This window comes from Notamacropus eugenii, chromosome 5 (genome assembly GCF_028372415.1).
Source record: "Notamacropus eugenii isolate mMacEug1 chromosome 5, mMacEug1.pri_v2, whole genome shotgun sequence".
Taxonomy (NCBI): domain Eukaryota; kingdom Metazoa; phylum Chordata; class Mammalia; order Diprotodontia; family Macropodidae; genus Notamacropus; species Notamacropus eugenii.
The window spans coordinates 152,529,970-152,555,804 of record NC_092876.1 but is presented as its reverse complement, the minus strand read 5'-3'; the positions used below and the strand labels follow the sequence as shown (position 1 = coordinate 152,555,804).

Here is a 25,835-nt window from a genome sequence, read left to right as displayed (position 1 = left end):
AAATAAGATGCAAAAATTAAAAATGTATGTGGGAAATACATACAATATAAATGAAAGGTAATCTCAGAAGGCAGACACTTGAGTGAGATGGGGGAATCAGGAAAAGCCTTCTATAGAGAGTTCAATTTGTGCTGAATCTTAAAGGAGGCATAGGGGACAGGGCAAAGGGATAGAATTAGGAGACAGGGTGCCATGTGTGAAGAAAAGCAGGTAGGACAGTATAGTCCAACACTATATAATAACAGATAATTGTTTGCTAAGTCCAGAGTGACTAAGGTACTCACCCTTTCCCTCTCAAGAGGCCCTTCACTCTGGACCTCTCCCCACACACAAATAGACCTGGTTCAGTCTTGGGGAGAATAAGGACCTCTAGAAAGATGGGTAAGGCTCTATTTCTCTTGTTTGGCTCAGCCCTGTTTTAATTTTCATGTGGTGGTTTCTTGTAGGATTAAGGAAGGCAACCCACCCCTCTCCCAAATCTTAAATCTTTAAGTTGTGAGAAAATCTTAAGGGAAAAAGAGTTAGTTGCTTGAGAACCTGCTCTGGAGAAAGCTAAGCAAGAGGCCCAAGGGAGGAGTTACGCCTTTCAGAATCTATGAACTAGGCTATTTTCTTGCTTCAATAGCCTATTTTCTCTGATGCAGTTTTGACTTAGTGGTCAGTGCCTCCTTCTGTGGGGGTGGGGATGGGGACCAAAAGACCTCTCCCCTTTCCCACCCCAGTGCTTGCTGTATCATCATTATCATTATCCCACCCAGTCCATCAGTGCTGAATGACTACATCTGGCCTTCTGGAAGCAGCTCATAGCTCAGCATTCTCTGGGATGGCTGCTGCTACAATTATAATAAATGCTACAAGAATATGCTCGAGTAATTACAAAATGAATGATATTGATCACCACTAGGGAGTTTAGAGGAGGAAAAGGACACTGGGCTGGCTGCCCCGGATAGAGAAAGCTTTCACAAAAGAGGAAGACCTGAGTTGGGCTAGGATTTGGATAGATAAAGAGAAAGGGCAGGTTTTTGCAGCAAGAGTCATGGTGTGAGCCAAGGTAAGGAAGCAGGAAAGCTTGGTGTGGTCTGGAGACAATGACAGACCAATTTAACTCAGCAGTCTGGTGTGACAGCCAAAAAGCTAAAGCACTCTTGTGTTCCATTAAGAAAAGCAAATAATTTCCAGAAGAAGGAAGTGATTAGTCCCATTGTACCTTGCTCTCATCAGATCTCAACTGGAGTATTCTGTTCAATTCTGAGTGCTACTTTTTAAGGAGGACATTGACAAATTGGAGTATCCAGAGAAGAGCAATCAACATGATGAAAGGCCTTGAGTTCATGTAAGAAAAAAATTGGATGAAAAAATTGTTGTTGGTTAGGCTATAATGGCGAAAAATCAGAAGGAAGTAGGATTGCTTGTTTCAAGTATTTGAAGGATTGTCACAAGGATAGGCATTAAACATCTGTTTGACCTTCAAAGAAAGAACCAGGACCAACAAGTGGAAGATGCAAAGAAGCAAGTTTGGGCTTGATGTAGAAAAATTTTTCTGATACTTAAAGCTGTCCAAAAGTGAAATGGGCAGCCTCTGCATATATTTCTATGTCATATCTATTTCATTTCCATGGAGGTTTTTAATCAAAGGATGGATGACCTCTGTTTGATATGTTATAATGCGGAGTCTACATGGCTGCTGCGATCCTTTCCAACATTAAAAAGCAGTGAGAAGAGAATTTATTTAGGAAACTATAGGGAAATAAAGTTAGGAAAATAGGTAGGGGTCAGATTGTGAATGGTCCTGATGTCAGGATTAGGAGTTTGAACTTTATCCAGCAGAATATTCATCTGTTCTTTTCTTTTGAAAAAGGGGATTTGGGCAATAGTCATTCGACTTTCTGATTTATTCTTTTAACACTCATCTTTTCAGAATTGTCAAAGGCTTATCAACTAAAGCATATTTTTTCCCCAAGATGATTTGAGAGGCAGGAAGAACTAGGCTAAGCAGATGCAGTCATGTCTAAATCACTAGCAGAGTTTTCTGTATTAGAAATGTCATGTGAAGACTGTGTCTGAGAACCAGGAATTGAGCTTTGGGATTTTCAGTTTAGTGATCCTTGACCCACTTTCTATAGCACCCCCAAACCACAAAGGGTAGAACCAGAAAGCTCTCTAACAAGCATCGGCCTTTCATTTGCTGGTGTCTGGACAAGAATGGCAAATGTAATGAATTTTAAACAGTATAGAAAACAGTATAGAGTCTATCTTAAAGTGATCAAATTAATCCACTTTTAATGACTGAAAACATTATGTATGCAAGATGCAAGCTAACTTCAAAAGTTCATCAATTAATTCTACTTTCAACAAATGGCACTGCAGGATCATGAGAATAAAATAAAATGCAGAGTAAGAGGACCTAGGATTTAATTGTGAATCTGCAACTTACTTTGTGTGCCCCTTGTCAAATAATTTAACATCTCCATGCTTCAGTTTCCTACCCTAAAAAAGTGAAGTAGTTAGATTTGATGACCTTTTCCTTCTATAATCTGAGTTCAGTTCTTACTGTGGGTAGAGGATAGTGCAAGGCACTAAAGAAAATACCAAGATAAAGAGGATGTGGTGCGTAATTCCAGAAGCCTTGTGATGAAACATGTTACACACCTCCTGATACAGAGGAGACAGATTCAGAGAGCAGATTGAGACTTTTTTTTTTTTGGATGTAACTGATCTGGGAATTTGTTTTGCTTGATTATACATGTTTGTAATGGGGCTTTTGTTTTCCCCCTTTGGGTAGGGGGAAAGTATGAGGGGGTGAAGGTGAATCTTCATTTAAAAATACATTTTATTTATTTTTTAAGGATATGATTATTTCCTTAAGAAACTTACAGTTCACAGTGTAGAATATGATTTTATGATGCAGTAAAAGTTCTAGTTATTTCAAACTCCCAGGATTTGAAATGGACGACATCTTATTTTATAGAAGTATACAGATTGTAACTGGCAATCAAACTCCTACTTCATGGAGTGTAACAATTCATAATACTCATTTATATATATAATACCACTTTGGTCTTCCTCTCCTTGCAACTTCCATTCACAGTTGGGTTTTCAGTGGGTCAGTTATCCCAGGTTCAGGATAATCTGTGGATTAAAATTTCTGAAACGATAGTTCATAAATCCCCACTGGTGGATTTACCTCTTAGTACTCAGTCAGTTGATAGAATTAATTCAGAGCAAAGGGATTTGCTGAAATAGTATAACAGTATTTACTGAAATAGTATAACAGTAGCAACAAAACATTCCCTTTTGTAAGCTTTGGGCATATTTTCACACACACACAGTATCAATGAGAAAAATTAATACAGGCATATCTATATCAACATATCTATTTCTGTCTATCTAAATAGGAAGAGATAGATAGATACATATAGACAGATAGATAGACAGATAGATATGGAGGTAAAAGGAGAGAGAGCCTAATAGTTGGTACCAAAATCCGTTAGTCAAGAGACATTTGACCCCAGAGTTGAGACTCTGAGGGAATAGAACTAGGAAAGGGGGAGTTAATCACTGCTGATCATAGGGTAGGGGTTCAGGTTTGGTCCACAAGTACCAAGACTGAGATCTCAGCTGAATCAAATGCTTGAGATAGTAGAGACCAAAGCTTAGCACTTGCAACCTGTAAAATCATCATTTCCAGTAATTATCAAATCTAGTAGCCCAGAAAAACAGCACACCAAATAATGATGCTGTGCACACCTAGATAGCAGCATAAGGACATCATACATGGGAGAAGAAAAGATAGTAGGGTCCTGCAGTGCCAGCAGTGTGTTTTGTCTTAGCCACATTTGTTCCTTATAAGTGAGGCTTTCCATTAATGTCCTCTATCTGAATGTATCCATTCTTCCCACTGATACTTTGTCTATGTGTGGGAGAAATGCCCAAAGTTTACAAGCGGGAATATTTTGTTGCTACTTTTCATGTTATGCCACTTCAGTAAATCCCCTTGCTCTGAATTAATTGTATTAACTGACTGTTAAAGGTATATCCACCAGTGGGGGCTCACGAGCTGTAGTTTCATTAATATAGACATACTGTATATATCCATATCTTCTTCCATATCTATTTCCTTCTATTATATGTATATATAGATATGTTACAAGTAAAATTTCAAAAGACAAAGTTCTGAGTAATAAAAATGAATTTATTAAATAGACCAGACAATAATCAATAAATTAATGGTCAATTATTTGTCTTTGTAATCAAAGATTCCCAAGAAAGACTCTGAAACACCTTAAATCTAGTGTATTCCTGGTGTGTGAAACTCAGTCTGGATTAGAGGACATTTAATGAGAAGGTGGACTAAGGACTCTCAGTTCCTCCCTATCACTTCATTACAGAAGTGGGGGAAGTCAACTGAGAATGTGGTCTGGCCTTGAGATATGAGCTGAGCTCCCTTCAGCCATCTGGGTATCCCGATCAGGCTCTCTCTGGTTTGGTTTCTTCTTCATGAGCTAGTCACCCTAAACTCCAATGAAGTGAAGTAAAGGACAGAAACTTTTTACCCTGGGGAAGGGCCCAATTTAAATTGGATACTGTTTATACCAAAGACAAAAGTCAGAATCTCAATTGGGTGGAGCCCAGTCAAGAAGCCTGAGCAGACGTCAGCTGAAATGCTTATTAATATTCTGTAGCTGGGGAAGGGTTTCTCTTTAAGGTAGCTTTTTGACTGAGAAGAGATAATTACAGATTATTATTAATAGTCAAATGATACAGTGTTACAATCAATTTCTCTCATATAAATGCTCTATATCTATAGATCTCTATGTATCTCTGAATCTGTAGATTAGATATGGATAGGTAAATACATGGATGGATGGATGTTGGATGGATGATGCTAGATGAATGGAATATTGAGAGCTTACCATGTGCCAGGTACTATGTTACCAAGCACAGGCCCTGCCCTCAAGAATCTTACACTCTAATAAGGGAAGACAGCATATAAACGGGAACTGATAAGAGTGAGGGTGGGAGACTGCTGGTGAGGAGATAAATGGGTTAGATGAGTAACTTGAGCTGAGAGTGAAACAAGCAGAGTTGGGGCACCTCAAGAAGTGAAAGCCCAGACTAGAGATGAGCTCATCAGAGGAGAAAGTCTCAGGGCAGAGGCATCTTGAAGGGAGTTGACTATTCAATTTGATTATTTTGCTGGTGTGGCAGTTTTAATTTAATTTAATTAATTTAATAAATTAATTAAATTATTTTATTTTATTTTAAACTCTTAGTCCTCCACTTTCACACCAAGAAAGTGAGTAGGTGGAGAAAGGCAGGGATATAAATCCATTGTCTAAGAGAGTTCGCTGTCTACTTCATATGGAAATAGATCACTTAACAGTCTCATGCTCTCCTATGGTACACAGGGGACTTTCAAACACTCTTCCAGGTTATAGAATGGACCTCATAAAGTCTAAAAGCATCTTTACCAAGTCAAAAAGAAGCTTTAGACCAAGAGGCAACCATTTAATTTGGAACGTGGAAAGGCCTGAGGGCTTGGAATGAGACCTCAATATAAGCTCTAAAGTTTAGTAGCTGTGCAACTATGACCAAATTATTTTTAACTCTCTGAGCATCAATTTTTCTCCCTACAAAATGGGAATAAAGATGCTTACTTTAATTTTCCCCATAGGTTCCTTGTGAGCAAAGTATTCTATTGATCTTTAATGTGCTTTATTATATGAAACTGTAGCCAGGTAGCCCAATGAATGGAACATGAGCCTGGAGTCAGTAAGAATCATCTTCCTATGTTAAAATCTGGCCTCAGACACTTACTAGCTGTAGGACCCTGAGAAGTCGCTTAATCCCATTTGCCTCAGTTCCCTCATCTATAAAATAAGGAAATGCAAACTTCTCTAGTATCTTTGCCAAAAAAACAAAAAACCCAAATGAGGCCACAAAGAGTTGGAGATGACTGAAATGACTTGAACAACAACCACAAAGCGACTTTTGGCTTACCTAGAAGCAGTTAGGTTAAGTAGAGTATAAAGTTTGAGCCTGGAGACAATAAAACCTGAGTTCAAATTTGACCTCAGGCGCTAGCTGTGTGACTTTGAACAAAGTCACTTTTATCTTCTGTTTTCCTTGGTTGGTTTTGTCATCTATAAAGTGGAGATGATAATAGCACCTCCCTCCCGCCCTGTTCCCCACCCCCAATAGTGAAGATCAAATCAGATGATAGTTGTAAAATGCTTAGCATAGTGCCTGGCACAAAATACATGCTACATAGATGTACATTTTTGTTATTATTATTTTTGCCTGTTCTGGGACTTCCTTCACCCTTGTCTGATTTGGCATCAGACCTTGGCCATGCCTAACCATTGGACTAAGACTTGAGGAAATAAGGGATCACCCTGATTTCAATTTAAGAACCTAGGTAAGATTCTTAAATGGTCAAATGTCTGGTACTATCTGTGAGAGGACTACCAACCTGGTGTAGGACTCCTCAAGTTTATAAACCTTGGAAAAAAGGGTCAGTAGCCATATATGCCTTCCCAAGATCCATCTTAGGGTATACAGAAAGCCAGGACTGTGAGTGTACATCCTGTGTTCCAGCAGGAGGAACCCCCTATTATCCTCATTAGGACTAGGAGCTTGCCCTGAACCTTGTGCCCTTTGTTTCCCCTCCTTATCCTTCTTAAGTAGGGGCAGGACAGACAACCAAAAGTAAAAGTTTCATGCAAAAACTCATATCAACTTTGATGTCCAGAGAGCAAGGGAGAACATGAATAATAGTATAATAATTAATAAATATGGCTTTTAAAGGTTTGCAAAGAATTAGGAGAGAAAGGAATAGTTTACCTGTCAGATCTATGGAGAGGGGAAGAAGTTAAGACCAAAAAAGAGATAGACAACCTTATGAAATACAAAATGGATAATTTTGATTACATTAAATTGAAAAGGTTTTGCACAAACAAAGCCAATGCAACCAAGATTAGAGGGGAAGCAGAAAGCTGGAAAACAATTTTTATCGCCAATGTCTCTAATAAAGGCCTCATTTCTAAAATATGTAGATAATTGAGTCAAATTTATAAGAATACAAGTCATTTCCTAAATGATAAACAGTCAAAGGGTATGAACAGGCTGTTTTCAGGTAAAGAAACTAAAGCTACCTATAGTCATATGAAAAAAAATGCTCTAAATTACTATCAATTAGAGAAATGCAAATCAAAACAACTCAGATACCACATCACACCTATCAGAGTGGGCAACATGAAAAAAACAGGAAAATAATAAATACTGGAAAAAATGTGGGAAAACTGGAACACTAATGCATTGTTGGTGGAATTGTGAACTGATCCAACCATTCTGAAGAACAATTTAGAACTATACCCAAAGGACTATGAAACTGTGCATACCCTTTGACCAGCAATATCAAGTCTATATCCCAAAGAGATCATAAAAAAGGGGAAAGGACCCACATGTATTTAAATATTTATAGCAGGTTTTTTTTGTGTTGGCAAAGAATTGGAAATTGAGTGGATGCCCAACAATTGGGGAATGGCTGAACAAGTTGTGGTATATGAATGTGCCAGGCCTAGAGGCCTGAGGGCTACCCGAGTCTTACCTTACCTATCGCAGGTCTTCGGCTGGCCAAACCGGATAAACGTATGAGAGAAGAGACTTTCCGGAGTTGAACAAGGGTTAGGCTTTATTCAGGGTCCTGGTTACATGTGCAGGGGGAACTCTTCCTTAGGAGAGAGAGAGAGATCTCCCAAGGAGGCAAAGATCTTACAGTAAGAGAATGAAAGCAGAAGTGGAAGTGGAAGTGGGGAGAGAGGGGAGAGGGAAGAGCGAAGAGAGGAAAAGGGGCCTTCTGTCCTGTAAGGGCCCCTCAGCGCTAAGAGTGCCTTCAGGCTTTCCTGACCCTACTTAAGCTCTCCGGCCGCATAGTTTGCACCTGAATACCGTGCCTGTTAGATAACAATAGGTGTGCCCAGATCTGGGCCAATCTCGAGGGCGGGGATGCTCTCTCCCATCACGTTCTCACGGGAAGAGGTGGAAATACACGAGATCTCACTCCTCAATTCCCTGCTGTTTCCTGGGGGGCCTCATGAGAACTCTAAGGTTTAGAAGTTCTCACCTTTACCCGCCCGAGACTGTCCACATGGAACTGAGCTTACACCCCCAACGTGAATGTAGTGGAATATTATTGTTCCATAAGAAATGGTGAGCAGGTGGACTTCAGAAAAAAATCTGGAAAGACTTGCATGAACTGATGCTGAGTGAAGTGAGCAGAACCAGGAGAACATTGTACACAGTAATGACAGCATCGTGTGATGACTGATTTTGTTAGGCTTAATTGTTCTCACCAATACAATGATCTAAGACAATTCCAAAAGACTCATGATGGAAAATGCTGTCCCCATCCAGAGAAAGTCTGAAAACAGCTTGAAACATACTATTTTATCTTTTTTTGTTTTGTTATTTCTTTCTCATAGTTTTTCCCTTTTGTTCTGATTCTTCTTTCACAGCATGACTAATGTGGAAATATGTTTAATATGGTTGTACATGTGTAACCTGTATCAGACTGCATGCCATCTTAGGAAGTTGGGAGGGAGGAAAATTTAGAACTCAAAATCTTATGAGCAAATGTTGAAAACTACAAGTAAATAAACAAATATTTTTAAAAAAAGTTTACAAAGTGCTCAGTGTGCATTATCTCATTTGATCTTCACAATAACCCTAAAAGGCAGTATTGTTATAAACATTTTATATCTGAGGGAGCTGAGGCTTGGATGTGACAATGAACTTGCTTATAAGTCACACAACTACATCTTGGGAGAGATTAAAACTCAGATCTCTTCAGTCTTTACTCTTCCATTGTATCACTGAGGGAACTGAGTTCTAGATAGAGGAAATGTTATGCATATGATCACATAACCAATGGTATGCATACGATCACCATAACCTTTAAGGAAGGACTCAAGCCTATGTCTTTTGACTATGAGTCCAGTGATCCTTCCACTATACAGCACTGTCCCCCAAGTGCCTGGCACATAGTAGACATTTAATAAATGCTAGTTGATGGATGATGTCCCTCATCCTACTGACTTCTAGACTTTGGCCTCTGATCAGAAAACATAAGACTTTCTCCTGTTTGTTTGTTTATTTTTTCTCTTCAAAGGTAGTGTAGGGCTGCTGTGAGTTCTGCTTTGCCAAACTAAATCATGAAAGTTAATTGTAAAAAAAAAATCCATTCCTCCACTGCCAAATTATAAGAAGGCATTAGTGGTTATGCCACAATATAACTTGAGTAAAAAATGTTTTGTTCCTAGCAGAGCTAGCTGGCACACTGAAGTCATTTAATAAATGCTTATTGACCTAAAAATCATAATCTACTTATTTATGCAGCTCAAGCATCATAATGGTTATGAGTTCATGTATAAATTTTATGTTCATGAGGAAAAAAGCTTTATCTCCAGACTCCACATAATGTTTCTAAAGCCAAATGTTACAGTGGTTACAATGCTCATAAATCCCTAAAGGATCATTTTAAGGCATTGCTACACTATTGTCTTTCTACTGTAATTATGAGCAGGTCTTATGGTATGGTAGAAAAAGTACTGAACTTGAAGTCAGAAGACCTGAATTCATGCCCTGACTGTGTCATTTGATACCTTTGTGACCTTAAGGAAATTATTTAGCAATTCAATAAAATTTACCTTGGCAGGCCTAGTTGAGGAGGACTTCATTTCCCGTAATTCTTGGGGCTGGGGAGCATTGATCATTTGAAGAAACTCTCTGAACTTACTTTCTGAAAAGGTTTTATAATTGATCCCCAGGAATGTAATCAGATTGGTAGGAAGTATTTTGAAGACCTTTAAATTGGAAAGGTAGGACTCTCAGAGCTATGGGAGAACAATCAGGGACGGGTAGGTAAGCATTAGTCTCTCTTGGGAAATGAGAAGAAGATTCATGTGGGTGAGTTTTGCCACGCTAGCAGCAAACCCAGAGTCCTTGTTGGAATCCTGATAACTCCAGAGCTTATGCAAGAGATCACAGATCTCTAGCCCATCTAGAGGCTTCAGCAGTTTTCTAGCCTTTCCTGAGAATCTTCTGCAAACCTAAATGTATATATGCTACTGGAGTTAAGAGTTCAGAAGCAACTAGGTCCCTTTCCTGCTGTCCCTGGTGGAGGATAGTAGGGATTATATTATCATGCCCCTGGAACTTGCAAGAGGTTTCATATATTAGTGTATACAGGCAGAAAATGATTCTACGACTTTATTCCCTCCTGTTATTTCATCTACCCTTAGGTTTTAACTAAATGCTTTTGTAATTTTATTAATGAATCCTGTACAGTCTGGAAATAGAGAGTGTTTTATTGGTGAAGGCTATGAGCATGATTTTCACAACAAATAACCCCAAACAGCTATAGTAAACTTTAGAGAAGAAGCAAGGGGCTCTAGAGATAGAGTTCTCTGTGTTTTTACATGCTTAAGTATTAGATATTAAATGCCTGTTATGGGCATATAATATGCTGTGCCAGGCACTGGGGAGCCATGCAATACTCTCACTCTAGTTGCTGATAAACTGAAATGCAACCAGAGAAAGGTAATTAGGATGATGAGAAGATGGAATCTAAACTACATTATTGAGATATAGCTGCAGGGAGGGGATAGGGCTGTTAAACTGCAGAAGGAAGAACTTGGGGACCATGATTAGTGTCTTCAGATATTTGACGAGGAATATGAAAGAGAGATTAGACTTGTTCTATTGGATTCCAGAGGGAAAAATTAGGAAAGGGCAAAAACTATAGGGAGGCCAATTTTAGCTAAATGTTTTTGGTAAATGGTATTTTATTTTTTCCAATTACATTCATTTTTGATAAGATTTTGAGTTCCAATTTTTTCTTCCTTCTTCCCTCCTCCCCCTCCCCAAGATGGCAAACAATCCAATATAGGTTATATGTATGTAATCATGTTAAACATATTTCCACATTAGTCATGTTGTAAAAGAACAAATAGAACAATAGGGGAAAACAATTTTTAAAAAAGTGAAATGTGTATGCTTCAATCTGCATTCAGACTCCATAGTTCTCTCTCTGGATGTGGAGCATTTTCCATTGTGAGTCTTTTGGAATTGTCTTGGGTCACTATATTGCTGAAATGAGCTAAGTCTAATCATAGTTGATCATTGCAAAATGTTGCTATTCGTGTGTGCGATGTTCTCCTGATTCTGTTTACTTCACTCAGCATCAGTTCAGGTAAGTTTTTCTAGGTTTTTTGAAATCCACCTGCTCATCATTTCTTATGGCACCATAGTAGTCCATTACATTCATATATCACAACTTGTTCAACCATTCCCTAATTAATGGGCTTTCCCTCAATTTCCAATTCTTTGCCGCCACAAAAAGGTTTTAGCTCACTTTAAAGAAAAACTTCCTAAGAAAAGAACTGCCCCAAATTGAAATGTGTAATGTTTGCCAACAATGGAATGCTTCAAGGGATAACTGCATAGTCATAAAGGGGGCTGTGGGAGCCAGCCTGAATCAGCTTATAATAATCAATTGTTAAATTCTAGAATCTCAGTGTAAATATTTGTACTTCAGAAATTACAAAATGCTACAAATTAGGGCTGATTTATTTTTTTAACTGTCTAGACTTAAGTGATGGAGAAAATTTTGATAATTTGGATGAACTTAAAAGTGTGCCACATGTACATTTCCCCCTTGAAGAACTGGTTGTTAAATATTTAATCTGTCACTGCTATTAGATGTGGTTTACAAGGGGTTTATGTTTCAGGTAGGGATTGGACTTGAGAATTTCTGATATCCTTTAACTCTAAGATTCTACGATGTCTATAGAGAAATAAAAACTAATAAGATATTGACCCTGCCCCGAAAGTCTAAGAATTTGTAATGTATTAGAGAAGAGAGGAAATATGCCCAAGAAATTATACTCTATACAAGTCTAGATTAATGTGATAAAGTGCTAGGCAAGGTTGAGGAAGCAAAATCATTTGATGATGGGATTTGGGATCTGGAAGGAATACAATCCTGTGTTGCCATGGAAATGAGAGATGCTATTCTAGAATCCATCAGCTAATGATGATTTGAAATGAGAACTTCTGGGACTATCTAATGAAGATTTCTGACAAAATGAATCCAGATAGAACTCTAGTCAATAATTCATGAAGTCATGGTCAGAGAATCTCAGACCATACTTGAGAAGGAGTTCTAGTCCTTTACCCTAACTTGCTGGAGGCTATTATAAGCCACAAAACAAAGTTGTTGCTATCTCAAGAAACTACCTTGAACTGAGAGAAATAGTCAGTGAGATATCTCCTCCATCCTCTGCAGCAGGCCTGGGAACAATTCCCATTAATGTCCCCATTTCTCCAAAATTTTGTCTCTCCATCTTTTCTACAAAGGGGAGGAAGCTGAAAATAGAAGCTGAGTTCTGCTTCTGCAAATAGGCAGTGAAATTTCACCCTCCCCTTAAGCTTTCTTAGATAATGTTTCTTATATTTGCTAGAATTTATTCATCCTTACAAAAAGAAAAAAGGCAAACAACTATTAATCTTTCCTTCCCTGGCACTGAGCACAGTGCCTGGCACATAGTAAGTGCTTAATATATGTTTTTTAACTGACTTATTGCATGGATGATGTTAATAGCAAACATAGAGGTTTGGGTAAATGTGCAAATCTGGGGGAGAGAGAGAGACAGGGACAGAGAGAGACACAGAGAAATGGAGACAGAAGGAAAAAGAGAGAGAGAGAGAGAGAGAGAGAGAGAGGGGGGGGGGGGCAGACAGATAGACAGAGACAGAGACAGAGAGAACTTCATCTTTAGGTACCTAGAAGTGACAGACATGGACATGGTGACCTCCCTCTGGGGAATGACAAACACCAGATACAATTTGCAGTAATACTTTCAAGCCTTCTCAAGTAGATAAGAAAAAGACATTTTAGACAAGTAATGATTCATAACCTAAAGTTAATGAAATGCCCCCTAGATAAAAAACAGATAAGCTCTTTGAGGATAAGCCAAAGATCCAAGAACAGGGGATTCATTACCATATATATATATATATATATATATATATATATATATATATATATCTAGATAGATAGATACAGATATAGATAGATATATACACAGATATATAGATATAGGTCCCCTTTTCATCCTTTACTAGGAAAATGGTGATGGATTCTCATCTCCTATATTTATTAAAGGCAATAGTATATAAAGGGATAACTACCATCACCTCTGCCTCCATACATGGAGGGATTTCATGAGAGATATTTCCTTAACATGTTCACTTATATTTATTATACATATATCAAAGCTCATGTAATCTGATCTTTTAATTTTGCAGATGAAGAAAACAAGGCCAAGAGAAGTGAAGGGACCTGCCCAGATAACACAATTAATACAGAGCAATGGTGGAATTTGAACTGCATTCTTCTCTGACTCTGAATCCAATACCCCTTTATGCCATATCCCCCTGTTTCAATTGGTCATGTAAGTGAAACTGTCCTATCTATAAGATAGAGATAATAACTGTCCTGCTTACTCACGTGGTTTCTGTGTTGGTATTAAACGACTAAATTCAGTGGTTTCATGCAGAATTCAGAGGCTTCAGGATTTTATCTCTTGTGCTTTGTTACAGATCTTTAGTTCTCCTTATCTTCAACAAGGAGAAAAAAAATCTGTTCCTTGAGGTCATCAAAAAATGTTGAGAGGGATCACTCCTTTTGATTACCTTTGCTTTTTCCTCTCATGTCCTTGGCTCTGCTTCTCATGGTAGTGAGAAGAATTAGCTGAAAGGGGAAAAACAGGAAAATAAATGTAACTCTGAGAAATGATGACATTTATTGGGTACAGCCTGTGTGCAGGATATCTTGACAGTACAGGGAGTTACACAGGCATTGAGACAGAGACACAGTCCCTGCTCTTGAAGAATTCACATCTCTGTGATCATTTAAACCTGACCCAAATGCTTTCTGTCAGGTTGGCTCATGTCTGTGTAACTGTCAGAATTTTCCCTGTAGAGTTCCCCCAAAGATATGAGGTTAGGCATCCTACCCTCCCTGCATACTACATCAGACAGAGATGCAGGCCTTCTTGTTTAGGAGAGAGGGATCACCTCCACCATGACCTAGCTCTGTGCCCTCTGGGCTTTTTCCTGGTTTTGACTCTTGATTTTTCTCATTCTGGTTTTCTTAGTTCATACAACATGTCACAGAATCACAGAATCCCAGGGACTTCAAAGGCTCTCTGGTACAACCTTATACCTTACTGAGAATCCTCTCCATGACATCCTGCAACAAATAGCCATCTTCTCCTCTGCTGAAACTCTAGTGAAGGGACTCTGCTGGCTCCAGGGTTCACCCATTTTACTTTTGCACAGCTTGAATTGCTAGGACGTGTTATTACTTAAATTGAGAATATATCTGCTCCTTCAATTGCCACCCATGCTCCAAGTACTACTCCCTGGGGACCAAGCAGAAAAAGTCTAATTTCTGTTCCAAATGAGAACTCTTCAAATACACAGGGATCCTATGTTGTCCAAATTTTCTCTTCTCTAGGCTAAACTAGATCTTCACATGGCTTGGTTTCAAAGGCTTTTGCTATTCTTCTGGTCCTCACCTGGATGTCTTATTGGTACCTTTCCTAATAATAATGAAAAAATAATAATAGCTATCATTTATTTAGGACTTGAGGCTTGTAGAAAGCTTTATAAATATTATCTCATTTTATCCTTACAACAACCTTGTGGAATAGGTATTATTATTATCCATGTTTTATCCATGAGGAAACTGAGGCAGACAAAAGTTCAGTGACTTCCCCAGGGTCACACAGCTAGGAAGTGTCCAAAGATAGATTTAAACTCACATTGTCATCACTCTATGCCCACTGCTCTATTTACTGTACCACCTAGCTTCCTAAAACATGGTGTCCACAAATAAGTAATTGGTTCCAGATGTGTAGGGGGTATCCACCGCATATAGAATCTTGGCATCCTGCCCCATCAAATCCTCTGGCACTTTCTGCTCCTGCCTCTCCTCTGCATTTGATGTTTCAGTATCCTTCCCCTGCATTTCCCTTTTTCCATCCTGTGACTTCAGGCTAGCTTTTCCCAAGAAGCCTGACCCAGATGCATCTTCTGCTGTAACTACCAGTCTCTACTCTTTCCTCTTTCCCAACCTTGTCACGGCTTCAACATGAATGACAGAGGCTTTGTGAGGGCAGGGCCAAGGTCTTCGATAAGGTTCCACACAGTAGACTGCTCAAGAGGACACTAAATAAGTCATCTCATACTTTTGCTCCTGAAGAACAAGACAGTGGCATGGGGAAATTCTCAGGGTCTGATTTCCTTGTCATTTGGGGGCATTTTAAGGAAAGCACAAAAGTCATTCCTCCTGTCTGTGCCATATCACGTAGCAACAGAAAACCAAGTTGCAGGGCTGTCATGCCAATGTGTACCTTTTTAGCTTTGTCTCTCACAATCCTGGGCAAAGCAAGCAGAGGCACTGTCTACAATTATACAGGTGGCACAGCTGGAATATGGTATTGCTTGCTGATCTAGTAATTGATGGGTAACAGGAGATGTCTGAGCAGAGATGTTAAATTACTTTCACTGTGGGAATAGATTGCATTGCCACCACTGTCTCTGTATTTATCTAAACCACATAATCATTGTTGCCATTTTCAGTGCCCTTGGGAATTAGATGTGTCTCTATTTATCCAGTATGGAATGCACAGACCGCACAACAGATTCAAGTCTAATCAAGGACCCAGGGTGCTATGGGCAAGAAACTCAACCCAGAGCTGAAATGTAAGGGAAGGGGTGCTATTCTCATACATTACAGATTTGCTAATCAATTTGATTACAAAATCATGGAAAATATTCTCACAAGGAAGATCAGACTATATCCAAGTAGAGAATCACTAATTTAATCGTCCCAGGACCCAGTGAGCTGGTTTATACCTAAATATGAAGACTCTTCATTTCAATATCCCCAGGAATGTTGAATCAGATGGTTTTTAACTTGTCAAGAACTGCCAGTATGCAGGATAGTCCATCCTTGGGTCCAATACACATTGTAGATGGAATTCCTGCATCCCTTGGGATGATAAAAAATGTTTCCTCTGAGCAGAGTCACCAGTAGGGTGGGGAAAGTATTGGTAGAGAGCATTCCCCCTTGCCCAGAGTGTTATAAAAAGTGCCCCCCTCCTCTCCCAAATGAAGATTCCTCAGGTTTATACTGCTTTGTTTGGAAGTTGGAGTGGGGTGGGGGGTTGGGAGAGTGGAGTGGGAGAGTGGGAGAAAGAATAACCTTCTGGAGAGGAAAATATTCAGCCTCGGATATTTTATTTTCCATTTCCTAGTAAAGCACAGATGTATATTTTCCCCAAAAGAGTATATTATGATATTATTTCCCTCCCGATGTTCTTCAGGCACCCAGAAGTCTGAGGAAAGAGCACTTATATTTTCTTTCTTGCAAGGTCTTTGTGATTTTAACTGCACTCCCCTAGAGCACTGAAGTGGCCTCTCTCCTCCAAGTCTTCCCACCCATTTTTGGCAGGAAGTGTGAACTTTCTATCTACTCTAACATTTTAGCATAGTCAGGTTCTGTGTAACTCCTTTTTCTAGTTTAACTACTTAATTCCCACCTTTCCCTGTGGAAAGGAAAAAAAAATGCCTGAAGAATTTTTCTCTGAAATACTTCTTACTTGTCAAGAACTGCCACTATGTAGGATAGTTCAGCCTTGGGTCCAATAATATTGCATATGGAATTCCTACATCCTTTGGGATGACCAAAAAAAAATTAGCACAATGAGCTCAGACCTGGAGGAACTATTAGTAGATGTCAAAGTTATTTTTTAAAGGGAATTCTATATTCCAGCAGGTTGTAGGTGGAAAGAATCCTTGATTTGGAGAATCTGTGTCTGAGTTCAGATGATGATTATAGGAAACATGGATAGACTTGCACAAAATAACGAAGAGCAAAATGAGTCAAAGGAGAGAACATTGCACAAAATCACAGCAATATTGTTTTAAGAACAACTTTGAGTGACTAAGCCATTTTGACTACTGTAAAAACCCAAATTAACTACAAAGAACATATGAAGGAAGATGCTGTCTGCATCTAGGAAAAAAATTGATAAATAGAAGCATATATTGAAGGATTATATATATATAATATATATGTATGTATGTATATATGTGTATATATATTTGTCTCTAATGGTAGCCATCTCTAGGGCTGGGCTTGGGCAAAGGGAAAAAGAAAGTTACATGATAACTTTATGATATATTTAAAAAGAATAGCAAGTTGTGGATTTACAATTAGTGCGCAATCATCTTTTTTTTATTCTATTATACTATGTTATAGAAATACTTGTTTTCTTTCTTAAGCTTAAAATAAAATTAAAACAAAGAAAAACAAATCCTGACACTTATTAAGCCTTAGCTCTGTGACCCTTGGTGAGTCACATAATCTGCCTCAATTTGTAATGTAAAATGGGGACAATAATAGCATCTAACTTCCAGGATTAATGTTAGGAAAAGATGAGATATTTGTAATATACATTGAAAACCTTGAAACACTGTATAAGACTATTGCTACTGTTATTTTTACAATTTACCTTTCCAGTCTTCTTAGACTTTGCTCTCCATCTCCTGATTCTTTGATTTTCACTGACCATCCCCTAGGACTAGAATTCTCTTTCCCTTTATATCAAATTTATAATGCACTTAGCACAGTATCTGCACATAGTAGGAGATATAGAAGTGCTATTATTATTATTTCTATCTTCTGTCTTCTCTGTCTTCCTTCACATTCCAGCTAAGATCCCACCTTCTACAGGAAGCCTCTCCCAATTCCCGCCTACTATTAATGCCTTCCCTCTATTAAGTTCCTTCAACTTATCCTGTGTAGATCTTGTTTACACATAGTTGTTTGTATGCTGTTTACCCCATTAGACTGTGGCCTCCATAAGAGCAGGCATTGTCTTTTTGTCTTTGTTTCTTCTTTGTATCCCCAGTGCTTAGCACAGTGCCTGGCATGTAATTAGGTGCTTGATAGTAGGCAGCTAGGTATATAGAGTGCTTTGCCTGAAATTTCGGAGGATCTGACATCAAATCCTGCCTCAGACACTTGCTTCATGACCCTGGGCAAGTCACTTAAATTAGTAATAGCTGGCAAGTCACTGCCAGCTCTTATTTTTAAAAAAATCAACCAACAAGCATTGTCTAAGCATCATTAATTGAGAAATGACTAAACAAATGATTGCACTGGAATATTACTACATCCTGATATAAAGAATGCAAAGAATACAGAGACATGTGAGAAGACCCGTGTGAGCTATTTAGTGCACAGTAAGGAAAAGAATATATACGATGACTACACAGTATTAATAGAAAGACTAACGAAACCCAAATGCAGGGTTTTATCCCACAGAAGAAATAAAAAAGATACTTCCCTTCCCGTTTTGCATAGGAGGAAGATTATAGGTGCAAATATCACAGATATTATTAAACTCAATTGATGTATAGGTTACTTTGCTGAATTGTTTGTCTTTTTTCCCTTTTTTTGTAGGGGATGGCTTTCTACATAGAATAGAGGAGAGATATTTGGAAATAAATATATTTAAAAAAAGGAAAAATTATACTGGCTACATCTTTTCTTTTACTTTAGTGAAATCATAGATATTAATTTCCTGGTTCAGAGAGCTAGGTCCTCATCTAGGCCATCTGTTCATTCACCTGTTTATTAATTCAACAAGTATAAGGAACTTGACATGTGCAGGCACCATAATTAGATTGGGGAGCTACAATAATGGTCTACTATGGGTAGAGCCTTGGCTACACACACACGCACACACACACACACACACACACAAATACACACACACGCACAGTCTGATGAGGCATGGAGATGAGTTCTATAGCTCTGTCCTAAAGTTGCAGAGTGGTGCTAAGACAACAAGGGAAAATTTGGCATTCATTTTTATAAGATTAGCTAAAGTGTACTTGGAATCCATTCAAAAGATGCCCCGAAACAGAGAAAGGAAGAAAGAAATCTGGCCCTGCAAAAATCTGAAGCTGAGCCAGGGGCACTGAAGACGTGGGGAGCCACGAAGTCATGTAAAACTCCAAGGAGTCACTTTCAGAGGGGTTTAGAATACAGACTCTGTTACAGCCTGTGATGGCCTGTGGCCGTAACCAACATTTTGCTGCCTAGAACCTGCACCTATTTTCAATCTTTGCTCCCCAGTATCCCCCCAGTTTGCTCTCTGACAGTAGTGGAGCCATGATAGAGCTGAAATTAAAGAAGATATAGTCGCTTAAGAAAATTATCTTCTATAAGAGGAAATAAGTCATAGGAACAAATAGATATAATACAAGACAGAATAAGATTAGCACAATAAGAACTGTGAACAAGAGAGTTTATTGGAGGAAGAAATAACTCCCAGGTGGGGACATTAGGGAAAGCCTAATGGAGGGAGTGGCATTCTGATTGGCCCTTGAAGGCTGAGTAGAATTTAAATGGGAAGGGGTGTGTGGGTGTGTGTGTGTGTGTGTGTGTGTGTGTGTTGGGTATTATTCCAAGCTTTAAAAAAGCCAGGCCTGCACTGAACATAAGCAGCAAGGTCCAAAGGCTAATAGTTCTTAAGGGACTGGACAGTGGAAGTTCTTTTTCTAGGCTCATGTTAAGCAGTGTTTGTCCGTTGCTGAAGAAGACCATGCCATCAGAGAAATGATGATATGACTTGCACTTGACTTTATATTGAGTGGGACTGGGCTGTGCAGGTCACCAGCCCCACTTCTCCTCCAGAGCCATCTGAATCCAGTGATCAGATATTCATCAGGATGACTGGAGATGACCCAGGATGAGGCAACTGGGGTTAAGTGACTTGCCCAAGGTCATACAGCTAGTGAGTGTCAAGTGTCTGAGGGAAGATTTGAACTCAGGTCCTCCTGACTCCTGCACTCTATCCACTGCACCACCTAGCTGTCCCTAGGCTCATATTAAGCAAATGTTCAACGGAGGATGGGCTCTTACAGAAGATTGCCTGGTACGTCTACTTACTGCACTTTTCTTTTATCTAAAAAAAAAGTTTAATGAGTCTGTTCAGAGACGGTAGTTACTCTGTGAATCTCTGAAAGGTTATTATGCATATTAAAGTTCAACAAAGGTCATGCCCATTATGCCACCTGCTCATCCTCAAAAGGGAATTAGGCCTTCACTTGTTCTCTTCCATTCCCCATTACTGCACAGACAGCTAACTCTTGTTCCTACATTTGGCTGCATCTGAGTTACTGACAGTTTTTGCACCAGATCAGATGTCTGCATTCTTTGGAAAAGAGTTCTGGGGGCACATTTTAATCTAATGCAGGCAAAGGCATAACTACTCCTCATATACTCCTTTGCATTCAGATTTTAGAATGGTACAATGTCTAGGGAGTTTATGTCTAGGGAGTTTCACTCTTTAAAGCATTTGTATCTCATTGATTGGGGTGGCTATATGGTGCAGTGGATACAGTGCTGGGCTTAGAGTCAGGAAGACCTAAATTCAAATCTGACCTCACATGCTTACTAGCTGTGTGACATTTGCTTCCTATGAGCCTAGAAAAAGAGCTTCTACTAGCCAGTCCCTTACGAACTATTAAACTTTGGACCTTGCTGCATAAGATCAGTGCCTTGTTCTCTCTAAAGCTTGGAATAATACCCAAAATACACGAGAACTTACATGAGCTCATGCACACACAGACACACACACACACATACACACACAGACACAGACACACACACACACACACACACACACACACCTTCCCATTTAAATTAACCCTGTTGGCCTCAGTTTCCTCATCTGTAAAATGAGCTGGAGAAGGAAATGGCAGACCACTCCAGTATCTTTGCCAAGAAAACCCCAAATGAGATCCAGACACAACTGAACAATAACAATCTTATTATCAGTGATTAATCATCATTGATTAAACCCCTATTATGTGCCAGATATAGTTTTAGACCCATATGATGCAAATACAAAAGTAAGGTCCTCAAGAAGCTTATAATCTACTGAAATGGGAGTGGGGAGCGATCCACATTCCCAGAGAGCAAATATGGGCTACATGCAAAGTAAATAAAAAAGTATTGGGGGAATAAGGAAAAGCCTTTTGAAAGGCATAGAACTTGAAATGAGCTCTCTAGGGAGCAAAAGGTCCCAAGAGGCAGAAGAGAGAAAACGTTCTAGGTATAAGAGATAGCCTATGTAAGAGACAGAATGTCATTTATGAGAAATATTAAGTATGCCACTTTGGCTCAAGCATAGAATATAAGAGTTCTAGATTAACACGCAATTGACTTGGAAAGATTGATTGGAGCTAGAATGTGAAGGGCTTTAAATGATAAAGAAGCATGCATTTTATCCTAAAGTAAGAGTGAGCCCTGGAACTTCTTGAGCAGCGGAGTAACATGATAGGATTATGGATAAACTGGTTGACTTGGTTACTGTGGATCTTCTAAGAATGAATTAGTTGACTTGACTATTGTAAGTCTGGACTCATCTATTTGTACTGATCTATAACAAAAGAGGTCAGTGAAAAGACTGGCCGTTTGGCTCTTTTTTTTAACTTTTATTTATTTATTTTTTTTGAGGATAAACCCGGAAGCAGCAGGGCTGAGTACTAGGAGGAGTGGGAACAAGGAGTGTGTGCTACTTATGGTTGCCTTGGGGCAGAGGCACATAGAATTCCTTTGTGATCTCACCCACAAGGTCCAAGAGAGCTCCTGTACCCCAAGTTTGGGGACTCAGCTTTCTGTAGATTGTAGGGGAATTCTTGGATAGCTCTCTCATTGGAGTTGCCTCTCTAGGAACTCCAAGTTTGACAGTCTGGGGATCTGCCTTTCTAGTGAGAGAAGGGGAGATGCTGGGCAGTATTTCCTTTTTGGGGAGAAGAGGAATGCCTCTATGACCCCTGTAGCTGGAGGAGCCACTAGGAACTGACAGGATATAGGGGAACAAAATACCTGAATTTGCTCACTGCTGTTATAATGGACAGAGTGTTCTAGTGGGAAAGAGACTGGCATTCTAGCAACCCCAAGTTTGTTTCCCTTATGGAGAGAATTCAAGCCCTTCCACTAGTACCATAAGGTTAGAGGCATGCATGCATGCCTGGAGTAAAAGCAGAACTCAGAAGGTTGGGGCTAGGGCAGGGAAAGGGCAATGGGGAAAGAAGGGTCTTTTTTAGTAACTTCAAAAAATTCTGAAATCTCCTTTTTCTTTCCATGGGAAATTCAAACCACAGAGTTCTCTAAGAATCTAGGGGATTGTATAGGGTGCTGGTTGAAAAGGTAGGACTCAATGGAAGAGGAAAATTGTATCAATTATTTATGGGTTACTGTGAACCCTTTATGTGCTTTCTACATTTTCTTTGGAGTGAAATAAGTATTGCCTTGTATTCAATAATCAATGTTACCTGGAGTGGTTAAATGAAAGTTGGGAATGCTTTTATACATGTAATGGAGACTCAGACTATAGCAATTTGAGGGCTATAAGTATCCAGAGATTTTCTAAAGACAGCTTTGAGTGGAGGGGAAAAAAGCTTGAGAGAATGAATTTCCAATTACATACATATAAGCCTAGATCTTAGGGAGCTGGGCTATAGATTATTAAAAAAAATATAGCGTGGAAAAAAAAATCTAGACCAGCCCCTTCATTTTATAAATGAGGAAACTGAAGCACAGATAGATGAATTAATTAATCAAATGAATGGCAAGAGGCAGAGATATATCCTAGATTTCCTGACCAATACCCAGAATAATTGAAGAAAAGCTGGAGTCTTTAGGGGCCATTTCTAAGGATGGCTAAAGGTGCATGCTGCCTGAAGTACATTTGTGGCATTCGGGTTGTTTGTCTCCAGCATCCCCAGCCTCTCTAGTGTGTAGTCTTTTGCTCCCTTCTACTTTCACCTATACCTTAGATCCCTACTCTAAATAGCTCCCCAATCCTCCCTCTGGTCCCAACCTTGCTAAGAACCCAAGTGTTAGGGAAGCCTACGTGATAAATTCATTCATACTAAAGAGTAAATGACCCTTCCTGGAGGTATTTGTATTTTCGAAGAAGACCTGCAGGGTGAAGGAAATAAGATTTAAAAGAAGGAAGCGCAGAATTATCTGTACGACGTTATAGTTAGCAGAGTTTGTAGAAATAATCTCATCCAACTCCTCTCACTTCATAGATGAATAAACTAGAGTGGTGAAGGGGTTTGCCCAATGTTACCCAGCTGGTAAATAACCTCTACTTCCTGTTGGAATTTTGGGCTCCAGGACTATCCTTAAGTGGAGAGACTAGGAAAACCTTGCAAAATGTAGTTTTAGAGAGAACTCAAGATTGGAGGCATGGATTAATGATATAAAATTCTGCTTAAATAGAGTTGTTCCCATTTTCTTTCCTGTAAGCCTAAATTTGTCATACATCCCCTCTTTTTTTTTTAACTGTTCTTAAATAATTTAATTCTGGATCCCACCTTTCTTTCTTCTCCTTTGTCTTTGCATTTCAGGTAAGGCATTTATAAGTCCTCATGCCTCCTTCTCAGGATATATAAGAACAAAGCATTAGCCCAAAGGGACCTTTCATTAGTTTAAAAAAAATCTGACATTTTGTCTAATGGAAACTTACTGATGAGGAATATGTAATTACTCCCACTTTTAAGCTTCTATCTCTTCTCAAGAAATTATTTTTAAAATAGGAATTTGATCAGTGTTGCTAGTCACATTTATTGGGGACATTCTCTCTACCTTCACCCACATTTCCTAAAGAACAAGAAAGCTCCAAACTGCTGGGAACTTCTCAAACTTTTTTTTTCTAAAGTTTAATTGATATCCCCGAATTTTTGACTTTGATGTCATCTCCAGGTTTCCTCTAAGGGTAATCATTCATCGTAATGAACTCTAATTTGCTACATTAATCCAGTTCATTATCCATGTGGATTGCCATTTACAGCTCTTTTAAAATCTTTCCATCTGACTCTGTGTACACAGTATGCAAACAGAGGCAGCTGCTGAATTTCCTCACAACATCACAGGTTGGAATGTGCCATCTACCGGGTGGTGCCAAATTAATTAGAGCAGATTAACCGTTAGATTTTGTGATTGACAGAGTTGGCATTGGTGGAGGAGGTTGGGAGATTTTCCTCTCTTTTCATATTTAAAGAATGTCAGTTGTCTTAGGGATATTATTATTATTAAATTATTAAAATCGACTAGATTTTGTTTATTTAATATAAATTGATTACTACAAAGTCATGTTTATTTAAAAAAAATTTTTTTAACCTATTGTTACTTTTTTTTTAACATTGGCTACATTTCTTTTTCCTCTTTTGGAGTCATCTCCGATTCATTCATTCCATTCATTCATTTCTTTAACCATTCCCCAAAGGATGGAAGTCTGTTCTTCAGCATCTCTCCTTTTCCCCGGCCCCACACCAATTATTTGCTACTACAAAAAGTGCTGGAGATATAAAGATATCTATCTGTATACCTATATCTATGTATGTATCTATGGAGCCTTTTGGTCACTCATCTAATAATGAAATCTCTGGGTCAAAGTGTATGGGCATTTTCTTCACTTTATTTGCATAATTCCAAATTACCTTCTAGAATTTACATAGCTATACCAAAAATATATTAGTGTTCTAGTCATTCCACAACTATTCCACCATCGAATATTCCCATCTTTTGTTATCGTTGCCAGTATGTTGAGTATAAAGTGAAACCAGGTACAATTCCATCCTTTCAATTTGATTGGATATATAATTTCAATATAATATAATATGGATATTACATCACTGATTTTAAAGCCTCTCTCTCATACCTTCCATCATCATTATATTGAAACAACGGTAAAGTGAAAAGCAGGCAGGATTTTCTATCTGGAGGACTAGGATTCAAATCCTATCTCTAATACTTAAAATAACTATGTGACCCAAGGCAACTGACCTCACATGTTTGCACATCAGTTTTGTAAAATGACACTTGGTTGAATTAGATTGGCAAAGTTAACCTGAAAGGTATGAGAGATTCAAGGATGGAAGAATTGTTTTCAACTTAGGGCATCAGGGAAGGCTTCATGAAGGAGGTGGAACATGTACTGGGTCTTGGAAAACGAGGATCTAGATTAACAAAGATTGAAGAGGTAGATCATTTCTAGGCACAGGATCCAAAGACACAGAACTAGCAGTCAGGGAAAGATGGAGGAACAGTGAGTGATCCAGTTTGGCTAGAATTTTTATTTGTTTATTCCAGGCCTGTGAGTTCTTTAGAGTAGACATCTCTCGGTATGGAAATCCCTTCTACCAATACAGAGAGGCCACTTTCTGTAATTATAGTCATAGAAAGCTACTTGAGTGTTAAGTGACTTATTTATGGTCATGTAACTAGGATGAGTCAGAGGTAAGATTTGAATCTGGATCTTCCTGACTCCAATGTCAAAGATACTTTGGAGCTAGAAATGACTGGCAACTGATGGTATATTAGAATAGGTTGAGTGATTTGTTGAAGATGCCATTCACTATACACACATACTATATATGTATATATAGGCATAAAAATATGAAACATAAAATATGCACTACATATTCATATATTCATACATATATACACATACACGCATATATAATATCTACACACATATAATTATTTATCCAATCAAATTCAAAGGATGGAATTGTACCTGGTTTCACTTCATATATACATACACATATGTACATATATATTCACCGCATATACATATATACATATACATACACACATATATGTATGTTTATAT

At 38.6% G+C, this 25,835-nt stretch overlaps 1 long non-coding RNA gene across 2 annotated transcripts in view; it reads right to left on the bottom strand.

Moving 5' to 3' along the window:
- LOC140505349 (uncharacterized) overlaps nucleotides 1-25,835 on the bottom strand; it is a 68,093-nt gene that overhangs the window by 20,897 nt on the left and 21,361 nt on the right. Inside the window, exons 1-2 of one of the 2 annotated variants that reach the window (XR_011967460.1) lie at nucleotides 15,985-16,184; nucleotides 13,571-13,813 (exon numbers count right to left, since the gene is read on the bottom strand). This is a non-coding gene — a long non-coding RNA (uncharacterized lncRNA). Of the gene's footprint in view, nucleotides 1-13,570; nucleotides 13,814-15,984; nucleotides 16,185-25,835 lie in introns of those variants that run through there. The other variant, XR_011967459.1, reaches the window with a different exon arrangement.